We start from the raw sequence: 10393 nt of genomic DNA on the forward strand, positions 1-10393 counted from the left end.
ATGAAATGTGCACAGGAGAGACTCAGCAACCACCAGTCTGGAGAGCACAGGATTCCCAAGCAGCAGCTAAGTGTAGAAATACAATGTGCTGGTGAGAAGAGTTTTCTTTTTTTTTCTTTTTTTTCCCCTCCAAGCTATAAAAAAATCTTTCTCAAACAATAAAGCTCGTTCACGCGTTCTCACTTGGCAATGCTGGAACTCCTCATTTCCAAAGATGTCCTAAGTGACAGGCTCTCCTATCACTTCAACTGCTTTGGCCTTTCCCAAATGTAACAGATTACTCTGGGTACACAGCACAACAGGGTTTCCTGGGGAACACGGTACAACACCCTGCCAGCTGCCCCCCTCACCCTGGGCCGAGGATGAGGTTACTGTTGCACTTCTGCACAACAAGGGGCTGAGCCGTATTTCACTGTCAGCATGGTGACAGATGTTGGCACTCGGAGAGTCTTAGATGTATGTAACTTGGCTGGCAGTCAATGGCAAAGGTCATGAGCTGTCGTTTTACATCTCAAAGCTCAATGAAAAGGTTTTGTGCCATTTCAGTCCCTGCATATTATGTTTCATCAAAGAGAGGGMGGTGGAGGAGGGAAAGAGATTTTTATCTAGAGTTAGGTGATGCTAAATGTTCTGAATAATTAGTTAAAATTCTGTGTGTCAAGAAGAGGATCATGTTTTCTGATACKACAGCTCTGATTTCCTCTTCTTCCCTGCCCTCCAGTACATGYATGCATGCAAACATACACCAGCACATACTAAGTGCTTTCAGAGCTTATTAAAAATGCCAGCCTGATAGCTCTAGAAAAGGACCTTCTTTCTCCATGGAACAGTGAACCTGTATTCTGAACATTTTTGGAAGTCTCAACAAAGTAGCCAAAGAAGGTTGAAAAACTCACTTTCCATGACTATTCCTTTTATTTTCAGTATGGTCCTCCTTTTAAAGTCTGACTAAGCACACATTGCCTGGACAGTTGCCCAGAGCTTGCACCACAAAGCCTACTGCTCCAGCTCAGTTTACTTTCAAAGCTTCTACTGAATTTCCAAATAGGTGTGCAAATCCTACCAGGGACTAGTGATATACACAATGTTCTAACAGCCACATTTAAAGGAGCCTTGACCAAGTCTGAGCCATGTTGAAAAAAACAATGTGAGTAGGTGATTATGGAAGGRCCTCCCCAACAGTCTGATGCCTTACAGGGCTGCAGGAGAAACCACAGGAAAAAGACTGCTGCTTCACTTACCCCTTCTGCYCAAAGCCAAATCCACCCTCATCTCAGGAATTAGCTCCTCCTAGTGAAAGGAAACTATCTTGCTCAGCAAAGTGGCCATATAAATTCATTCACACCTTCTCACGTCCCTGGTTGCTGTTACATCAGTGTTATTAAGTCAGGATTTCTGGTAGTTTATCAGGAAGAATGACTGTAAGCTCTAGGAAGCAAACATATGACAGAGGTGGAAACATAAGGGGAAATCACAAGAAAACTATTAAGATGAAGAACGTTTTAAAGACAGTGCCATCACTCAGGAGCTGTACCAAACTTCGAAGAACACTGCTTGGCTGTTTTAGTTCATACTGAWTTACAGCCTGGTAAATCTGGTGTCAGTAGAAGCTAGTAAGTATATGGAGGGACTTACTTGCCTTAGCTCTTCCCAAACAATCTTCCACAGCTAAATAGCAGGTTTGTGTTTCAGTGCCCCACTCCCTGCTGACAGAAATATGGGGGAACATCAATCCAAAGCCATGGATCGCATAGGAGCTGTTGTTGCTAATAGKTGCAAGCAGAAAGAACCCCACAGCTGATATTGCTGATGGCCCCCTGCAAACCCAGCTTCATCTGTGATGGGGCTACAGAACTTCTTGTGTGGTTGCACTGCAGTTTACTCCTCATCTGTCAACTCTGGCATGGTTGCATTGCTTTGGGGCCTGATTAGCCTATAAAAAAAGACAGGATGAGAGGCCTTGGCTGTGCTTGTGCTGCCATCAGGCTGTCCCAGTGCTCTGAGGGAGCCTCCCATCRCTGGTGAATGAGCCCTCCTCGCACGCAGCACTGCCCTGCTCCGCTCTCGTGGTTCAGCGATTCGGCAGCTCCAGCGGTGGACCAAAGGCACCGCTGGGGCAGGACTGCCAGACATGCTATGGCTTGTCCTGGTATGCTATGAGAGGTGAGACTGCCACACTCAACTGAAAACCAATGAACAAGGGAAAAAGTGAAAGCAGTCATCCAAATTGCCTCTCCATGTTTGTTTTTCCAGTGCAATTACTTTATGAACGCAAATACATGAATGTTAGGCATGACATTGTTATTCAGTCCTTGCCCTTTTTCGAGCTCATACTTGTCTGTGAATCACTGAGCTAATAGATGGAGAACCATATATGCTGAACAAATTCAGTGCCTGATGGATGTGACCTGGTATGTAAGGCCCCATGTCAGGGCAAGACTCTGTTGAGTTCATGAAAAAGATTGTGAAATCTTGGGTAAGCCAAGGCTTACTTGAGGCACTTCTCTGTAAGCAGTTCTTGTAAGTGATGCTAAATAGATATAATGTCAACCCTTGCTTTTTCCTGACGGGAATTTTATACTTTGTATTGATGTCCTCTTGAGGAAATAAATATTGTTTTGAAAATATCTATACGTACACAATTAGAGCTGCTATGAGAGCGAAGAGAGGAAGCAAAGGTAAGTGCGTGATCTCCCCTCCCCCAGTTACTGTGCAACAAGGCAACGTGACCGAACAAAGCTACCACTTACAGACTTACCCAAGGAGAGTTTAAAATAAAGAGAAAGATAATACTTTTGAAACTAGGACCATAATTACTATTTATTTCAACAGTAATTTGCCTTATTATGGTGCACAGCATTTGTTACCTAGGCAACAGGTTTCTGTAGAGGCCCTGCTCAAATTAAAGTAAATCAGGCACGATCTAAAGTCAATATCAATATTATATTTTAAAAACAAAAGACTAGAGAGTCAGCAATTTCACCCAAGTGTTGTATTTTTTATTGTTTCAGCAGGCAAATACAAGAATCCATGACAGTTGGCATCCAAGTAATACTTTCTTCTGCTGTGCTTGACTGATCTCCTTTGTATGCATTTGCAAATAAAGTGGATTTTGCAGAATCCTGCTCTTTCCTGAGTAAAGCAATCATGGACATGGATGAGTGACATGTAGATACCCTGCTGTGGTAGATAGAAACTGTGCTGCAGCAAGAATATCACTGACATACCTAACCTGCTATTTAAGTCTCTAGCTCTTGCTCAAGCCCAGTCTCTATGTTGTTCAGACACAAGTTATATCCTTTGCTGTGGATTTAGATGGCTTTTCCGTGTACATTGGAAGAGGAAAGCTTGAGTATGTTCAGTGCCTTTATACTTATGCACTCTTGGGTGATCTGAACAGATGAGCACAAAGGGCATCATGCTACCTGGATCAGTCTACAGCCAGAGCTTATTCTTGGTGTTCTCTAAGCATGGGTGCTTTAAGTGAAAATAATAGGCAGTGATATGTATGGAAAGCATCCATCCATGGATGGATAGCATGACATGAGGCTCAACGCCCTTATGCTTGTTTGCAAGCCTACSTTAATCTCATAGCATAAAGCAGAGGCCAAACAATAGCTTAGAAAGTCAGAAGTAATGTGAAGTTTTATATTTTTCCTCTCTGCTAGCAAAATTAAATTAAAGGATAGAACAAYCACAACTGAGATATAGGGAGTACTGTACTGATATGCTTTCATGTGTAGCTTTTGGGAAATATAAGATTGTATTTTAGGAGTTTCTCTTGGARGAATGCTGGAAACATAAATCTGTTGAGGTATTTTGGGATCTTTTTAGRAAAGGTGTCTGAGTAACAAATCTCTTAAGCAGAGAATGAACAGCGCTAACCATTATTAACTATAAAAATATTGTTCCCTTTATAAACTTTGGTTTAAACTATAGATAACCAAACACTAGACAATTTAGAAACAAACCATTAATAATTCCAATCTAATTTCTGCACCTTTTCTCATATTCCATTTTTGCTTGTATAGTATAGAACTTCAACAAAAATATCTGGCTAGGAGGTCTGAATGGGCCTAGGCAAAGTAATATCAAGTTTGTAACGAACAATTATGTAGGAAGGCTCAAATATTCCCCTATTTATTAAGCAGTTCTGTAACTGTAATCCTTTAATGGGGAATTTTTCCTGCAGATTTTTGACCTATTATATAGATTTAACCAGCTATCACAGGATTTTCTCTTTGGATCGGGCTTCTACTCTTGGCAAGCCACTGTCCTGGTTATCTAACCCTTCTTTAATGTACCTCAGTCAGCCTTTTTTCTTCTAGGATAACATTAGGACTGTTGTAGCAATTATAGACAGTCGCTGTAGCTGAACCATGGCACGTCTGTATGTTCCCATCGCCTTTCCCTTGCGCTGCTTCGCAATATGCAGCACTCGGGCAGGTGGCYAGTCAGGAGGGGTTTGAGATAACTCGCAGTATATTTGCTTTCTTGCACTCGAGACAGTCACCCACCTTCTGGCAATACTATTCAAGGCTGTGTCATTTCCTCCTATCACACCCCTTGCAACTCTGAAAAATCACTGAGAGAAAAGAAAGATTCTAAACATTAGAGCCGTTGGACAGCAAATATTTTGCTGGAAAAGCTTCATTAAGATGCTGCAATATAAGTCTAAGGTAGTGCCCGCTTTCTGAGAGCCTTTAAAAGTTCACAGATGCCAATAAATCCCACAATGGTAAACAAGTATAGGTGACCGATGTTCAAGGAACAAGGCTATTTTAATAGTGTCCTTAAAGTACTTTGTAACTTGCTCTGCTCTGTTTCTCTGGGTTTTCAAAGATGCACTTTGGGAAATTGCTTCTGTTTCTCTGTGCTGTAGATTTTGGATAACTTTCATGTTAATATGCACCTTGTCTGTTGACTCAGTGTTTACTAATACTACGAGCAATTAAATGTAGGAAAGACTAATATATCTTAATGTAGACTGAGAAGAAGGTATGCATGATGAATCATTTGCTTACTGGCAAAAGAAAGATTTTTCTCAACTTTGGCAAAAATAGCTGTTTATTAGTTGCTGTTTTCCCCTGAATCCATCCTGATTTCACACTTCAGAGTCCAAGGGAGGTGTGTCGCTTTGGAGGTAACAGGTTTTGGATGGGGTGTTATCACTGGCATCTGTGACTGCTAATGATTAGCAAAGGTCCCCTGGTTCTTTTCTTCCGAGAATGTCCTGGCCATTCCCCAATTTCATAACGCTCAGATTCCCCACTTCAGTTTTAATAAGCCATTGAACTATGTACTCCACCAGACTGTTGTTTTTGGAGCTGCTTAGAAAATTATTATTCTTAATGAAAATCCTGACTTTTGATGACGACTGAAACTCGTGTTTTCACTTGAAAATGGATTTGTTTTGCTACCTCAAGTGTCTCATGAGAGCAGTAGGCTGCATGTTTCATACTCCAAAATCCTCTGTTGTGTGGGCTTCTTAAACAAACTGCTCCTCCCTTGGTGTTTTTCCCTTTCACTGAATTGCTGTGTGAGTTCCTGGCTGTAGGATTCACTATGTATTGTTTAGTCCAGCTAGAAAACCTGGGCAACAGAGGAGACTGGAGACATTCAGTAGACAGCTACAGCTTTTATGAGCTGTACACACAGGGACATTATTGAAATATTTTGGGTTTTTTGTGGAAAAAAAAGATAATTTAGATTTCTGTCAGTCTATTTTCTGAAATTTCGAAAGGTGAAATTTTACCTAGTAAATGCCTATGCCTCACAAAAAATAATACAACTTAAAACCTATCAGAAAACAATGTGACAGAAAAAGCTTTGAATATCATTAACCTGTTTCCTCTTTCATGGAATAGTGATCGTTCTGTTAGAGAGCTTGTCTCTGCTGCTCCAGAAATACATTAATTGAGTCTTGTGCCTGAAGAAATTATAAATGGCTACACTTGAGATAAACACAAATAGTGTTGAATGCAATGGAAATGGGAAAATACGAGCTGACCACCTGTTCTTGAGTGTTCAAATTGTTCTGCAATGTAACAAATCTATAGGATAATCACTTTGCTGCTTGAAAATACTGAGCTTTTTACATTAGCCATAACTGCTTTTAATTTTAGACTGATTTTCAAGGTCTTAGGACCAGAAAGTATTGAATTTATTTTTGTTTTCTTTACTTTCCTGGGTGCCATTTTGTTGGCTGTATTTAGCAAGGCTCGGCATGACTCTCCCTTGAACATTGCCTCCTTTCCTGTCTCTATTCTCATTCTTGCTTTATGTTACTTATGTTAGCTCTTTTTTAATAAATATGGTGCTTGTGTAAACTCATAACCTGGAATATTGTTTTGTCTGTGCTATGATAGATACAGGTTCTGACGTTATGTTTTCAGATACCTTCCTCTCCAGGTTTCAGCCTTCTCATTGGATTTCTCATGCTGCTGTTTGTACAAGTGGGACTTTCTCATGCTTTTGTGTGCTTTATCATGGGTCTCTGATTTGCAAGAGTTCATCTCTGAGTAGGCTTTTCTTCATCTTTTTGTGGCATTTGGCAATCTCAGCTAAGTTTTACGATTCAAAGAAGAACAAATTGAGGAGGGGAAGTTTCCTTCTATCCACATTGTGGGTTTAAAATGCATTATGGTATGCTCAGTTTCAGCCTAGTTTTCTTTGTGAGAAGCAACAGTTTTCCACCTACGATAAAGTGATTTGCTAGGCCTTGTGGCTTTGTATAAAATGCTTTATGTAACTATGATATCTGAATAATCCATGTTTTGTATGTCAGCTGAATTTCTTTGTGATAGTCTCATTTTTTAATTTCCTTGTGTTCCCCCCCCTCTTTAACCACAAAACAGTAGAAAAGGAGTTCGCTTGGTTAATGGAAACGAAGCGTAAATTTTTCAGAGTTTCAGGTCACTTAAGGGCTTATTTACCTTTTTGAAAGTAACAAGCACTGAGGAATAGTAGATTCACAGAAAGTCAAGAGATTTAGGCATGTTTATTGACTTTATCCCCCCTAAAAATCACTTTTTCTTCCAAAATACCTCATGTCTTTTGTCTCTCCCTTCTCCTGCTCTTGTAAGATTGATAGTATGGCTGAGATTCACTGAGTGACTCCTTTGATGTCAATGGGATGAAAGGCATGACTGAATTGGACTGTGTGCTTTCAAGATGACTTGGAATAAATTTTTTTTATTGCTTTAATAAAGATACTGTAGCACAGCTGCAGCTGCCAGAATTATTTTAATATAACTGTCTTTCTCATAGTGGTGTTATGTAATTATATTGTTCCTAGTAAAACAATCCTGTCATGCCTTAAGGAGATTTCTGGAGGCTACTCTTCCACAATATTGTTTGATTGATATTCTGATGGGTAAACTTATTAGTTTACCTGTCATGCAGTTAGTCTGGCTTACTTTATTTCATATGACTACCTCATGTAAGATCTACCTTTGATTTGAAGAACTAGGTTTGGCTGACTGAAGGCAAGAGGCAGTTCAGCTTTAAAATATGACTATGCAAACTGCCATGTTAGCTTCCGTGTCTGCAAACCCTCTGTGACTTGATCAAATCTCAACCATTTATAAGTACAGAGATGCTACTTTTTAAAGACCCAGATGTGTTTCATCTGCATGGACAAGTCACATTTGCTTTCCACTGATTCATGCCAGCTATATGGATTCTGCATTTGTAACCTGTCTAATAATCCTGCAGCTGTTGCACTACCCAGAGTAGAGCCAGTTAAGCATCTAATACTTATAATGGTTTTACAGTGCCCTGGGGAGTATAAAGTAATAAAGGAATATTATGGTTAGAAAATAAGCAGGTATCCATCTAAATACTAAATGGGACATGATGTCTTCTGAATAAAAAACATAGCTTTTGTACAGACCCAGTTCAGAAAATAAATGAACTTCAGGGTGGTTTTTATTTGTTAATTCTGGCTAATATAGAAGTGAATATTGCTTTTTGCTTACCAGAGGAAAATTATTGCAGTGACTGTCAAACCTCTAAGYACTTTATATGTGTATGTCATCTTCTCCAAACAATTATCTAAAGCTTCTTGAAGACTAAAATTAATCAATTTATGTTTAATTGAACTATGTTTTAGAAATCACAACATGAATTTTTACTCCTAAGGTAGATTTTAAAATGACCAGAAAATGTAACTACTGAGACAGTGATTGAATAGTATTTATCTTTTTAATCACTTGCTGGTTATGCTCTAGGCTTAGTATCTACAACTGAATATTCAACAAATAAAATACCAACAAAATTTTCTTACTAGACCCCTGCTTAATGCCTGAAGTGTAAATTAATTCTTGTTTTCCATTGCTAGTAATCCATTTAATATTCTCTATTTAGTATGCTAAATCTGTGATAGAAACATATCACTGCACAAGCAAACTTCTTTGACTTCTGTACAATATTAAATAACTAATGTTGTGACAATCTTTCAAAAATGTTATAGTTCCTGCTCATCAAACAGATCTTCAACACGTCTACAAACTGGCCGATACCRTTGCAGCTTGTTAGCTCAGATTAAAGCAGCTCTGAAAATATAACTTCACTTACAGATCAGAAGAGACTTTAAAATTCTGTCAAGGTGGTTTTATAAATCATTAAACAAATTGTCMGGCTGTGTATGATGCACTCGGAAAAATCAGCAGAGTTGCAGTGCTGSTGAGAAGAGGGCCCTCAGCGCTTCCCATCCCGAAAGCCCCTCAGTGATCTCTGCAGTGAGTGACAGGATGCTGATGAGCTGCTCCTCAGCAAGCATTTTTTTCCAGTTAGATAAATAAGTAGGCAGCCACACACTCTGCCTCTCCCTATTTATTAAAATAATAATAATCTGAAAAGCCTTTCTACCCATATTGCTGTACGATAAAATGGGATAACTGCCAGTGGCTCTGATTTATAGTCAGATTCCAGATGTAATARATTGTGCAGCAGATTATCACTAACAGAGTTACGTTTAAGCTTGGCTGATGGACGATTCTTTTCCATTAATATGTTGTTTTTTTATACAAACAACAAAAAGAGGAATATAGGATGAAATAAGGAGGTGTATGTGGAACTGAAGTTTCTTTTATCACCAGCTAATTCATCTTTCCGCTTTAAGACCTATGCCTCACCTGCACTGGTTTTGAAAATGGACTTTTTATAGAACTGTTATGCCTGCCTGTTTGAATGTATTTATATTTAATAAAGGTATTACTGCATACTTTTCCAGATAGTACCTTACTGGGAACTGTGACAGCATCCTTTTAGAAAAGTATTTTTTAACTTTACTTAAATAAAGTAAAAATACAAAGAAAAAGCATGGAAGCTATTCATTAGAGGACAAGAAGATTCAAGATGGAAGAGATGCTATTTTTTTTTGTATTGACTTTTAATAATTTACATAAACTACCCTGCTTTAGTTTATCCAACTGTTAAATAGTTATAAAAGCACATATCTTCCTCCAAGGGAAGTATTCATTAATATTTAATAAATGCTTTCAAATGTTTTTTAGGCTCATCCTATTTGGAGTGGGTCACACTAATGAAACCTATTGATAAAACGTGCCCTATGAAAACAAGGTATTATTATAATATTATTTATTTTCCAACACAAATATTTGGGAGCATAACAAACACTGCACTTTCACAATCAGAAATATATCATAATTTTTAATTAAAGCATCATTTCTAATTAAAACAACATTAATTCTACAGCAATAATATTAACTTTTATCTCTGACAAGCTGATCAAAATTCTGACACTGATAGTCAGAGATTTTGTAATTAAATGCTTTATGACACATTCCAGCTCTGACTGATTTTTTTCTGTCTCAATACACAGCTCTGCCAGCAGCTTTCCACAATAATTTAATAATTTCTGAGAGAATAACCATTCATTTATAAGCTACCCCTTATAAATATCAGCCTTTCCTCACAACRAGAACTGGATTTTCTTCTTCAGCATCAATTAAGAGAGGGACTGCATATTTCCTGTGACTCCTGAAATGGGCCAAATGCACCTGTATCAGTTAGCTGTTGATCAGAAATTTTTGGCATCGAGCTCTGACCGGGAGAGGCTCTCTTCTCACCTCCTACTGTATRTCTGTAGAGTTGCCTCAGACCTGGAGAGCGTGGGGCACCAGGCAGCAGTGTGCTGCTACTGGAGACAGGGGTGCAGGGTGTGGAGGGACGGAGGTGCYCTACTGCACAAATCTGCTTCTCAAGACAACAGAAAAGCAAGTCCCGTTACCAGTATACATGCATAGATGGGAGCTAGAACTTGCCCTCTTCTGAATCAGTGAGACTGAGGACATATACTACATTACTGATTTTTTTCCAAAGAAATATTTGCATTTTGAAAGTTGGGATCTGGCCCAGAAAGATCTCT

At 38.9% G+C, this 10393-nt stretch overlaps 1 long non-coding RNA gene across 1 annotated transcript in view; it reads right to left on the reverse strand.

Annotated features, from left to right (window-relative positions):
- Nucleotides 1-3037: 3037 nt before the first annotated feature.
- The window catches only part of LOC146594685 (uncharacterized), a 20057-nt gene continuing 12701 nt past the window's right edge, over nucleotides 3038-10393 (reverse strand). The window contains exon 4 of the long non-coding RNA XR_014896119.1: nucleotides 3038-3132. This is a non-coding gene — a long non-coding RNA (uncharacterized LOC146594685). The remainder of the gene's footprint in view (nucleotides 3133-10393) is intronic.

This window comes from Rhea americana, unplaced genomic scaffold (assembly GCF_003343005.1).
Source record: "Rhea americana isolate MKP2758 unplaced genomic scaffold, rheAme1 scaffold_252, whole genome shotgun sequence".
Lineage (NCBI taxonomy): Eukaryota > Metazoa > Chordata > Aves > Rheiformes > Rheidae > Rhea > Rhea americana.